Here is a 1,534-nt window from a genome sequence, read left to right on the forward strand (position 1 = left end):
GGAGAGGTGACCTTGGTTAAAACACATAGCACCAAGAAGGGGAGCAACCATATTAAGAACAGTACGCCATATATGCCAGGTCCCTTGAAACGGCAAGGATGGACCGGCTCCCGGCATTTTTCAAAGCATGTTCATAAATACAGCAATTATATTTTCTCCCCTTGTATAAACAAAATTAACTTCTCCTATATTCACAAAATGAAATAATAATAGAATTGTGATAAAATGCAATAGTTCATGGCACTAATTTTTAGGAGACCTGTCCTGTCATTTTTAGCAGTAGTAGTTTGGTCCAGGGTATTTTCTAGAGCTTGGCTTTTCCAAAAAGAGCTGTTTTTGTTTGTTTGTTTTGTCTTTGGCTGTTTCACAGAAAATATTTTACCTCATGAGGCTTAATTGGCACATAAACTAAAAATTATAGTTCACATTTTAAATGAATGTTCCATTTTTAGCTTACATAGTATATATAATATAATCTTTATTTTTTACTAATTTTTTATGATTTATATTTCAATTCACTCAATTTAAAATTTTATAGTTAGACATACATATGTATGCATATATAAAATAATGTATTTTGCATATATAATTCAGGTTCATTTCCATCCAGGGGATTAGAAATACGCTGTTTATTTGACTATTATTTCCTTTTATATAAATTCCTCCAATATTAGGTTACTCTTGATCAAATAAGGGAAATGAAATGTTGTCTGGAGATCTTTTGTTACATGCTTTTGAAATATTGAAGAATGCCCTAATCTCCTCTTTATGTAAACAGTTGCAGTAAAACTCCTTCCCTCCACCAACACCTGAGAATGGTGGAAGGTTCCCAGATAGTTCACATTTACTTACCACTCTGTTGAACAAAACTATTTTATTAAATTTTAAAACAATCTATTTACTTATATAACCTAAAGTGAGATGTGACCTAATTATAAAGAATCTGCTGGTGTGTAAACAGTGACCGTATTCATTTCTTATTCAGTTCATCTATAATAAATTCCTTCAGCAAAAGTTTGAGTACCAGGCTTTGTGCTGAGTGCTGTGGATGGAGAGGCAATAAGATAGTTCTTACAGTAGAGTGAAAATGAATCAGATATCCTTATTATAAAAATTATGCTGTTTCATTTTCTATGTGTATTTATGCACACATACAGCTATGTACACTAACTATAACCCACTTTATTTATTTATTTGTTTGTTTATTTATTTTAAAATATATTGATTTCAGAGGGGAAGGGAGAAGGAGAGAGAGATAGAAACGATGAGAGAGAATCATTGATTGGCTGCCTCCTGCACGTCCCACACTGGGAATGGAGCCTGCAACCCGGGCATATGCCCTGCCCCAGAATCGAGCCATGACCTCCTGGTTCATGGGTCAATGCTCAACCACTGAGCTACACCGGCTGGGCAACCATAACCCACTTTATTTTTATTTTATTTATTTATTTATTTATTTTTTAATTGTTTTATTGCTTAAAGTATTACAAAGAGTATTACATATGTCTCCTTTTTTTCCCCACCCTTGACAATC

General features: G+C 33.4%; 1 protein-coding gene across 3 annotated transcripts in view; it reads left to right on the forward strand.

Moving 5' to 3' along the window:
* The window catches only part of FAM126A (family with sequence similarity 126, member A), a 73,613-nt gene that overhangs the window by 25,340 nt on the left and 46,739 nt on the right, over positions 1-1,534 (forward strand). The window lies entirely within an intron of this gene.

This window comes from Myotis brandtii, unplaced genomic scaffold (assembly GCF_000412655.1).
Source record: "Myotis brandtii unplaced genomic scaffold, ASM41265v1 scaffold374, whole genome shotgun sequence".
NCBI lineage: Eukaryota > Metazoa > Chordata > Mammalia > Chiroptera > Vespertilionidae > Myotis > Myotis brandtii.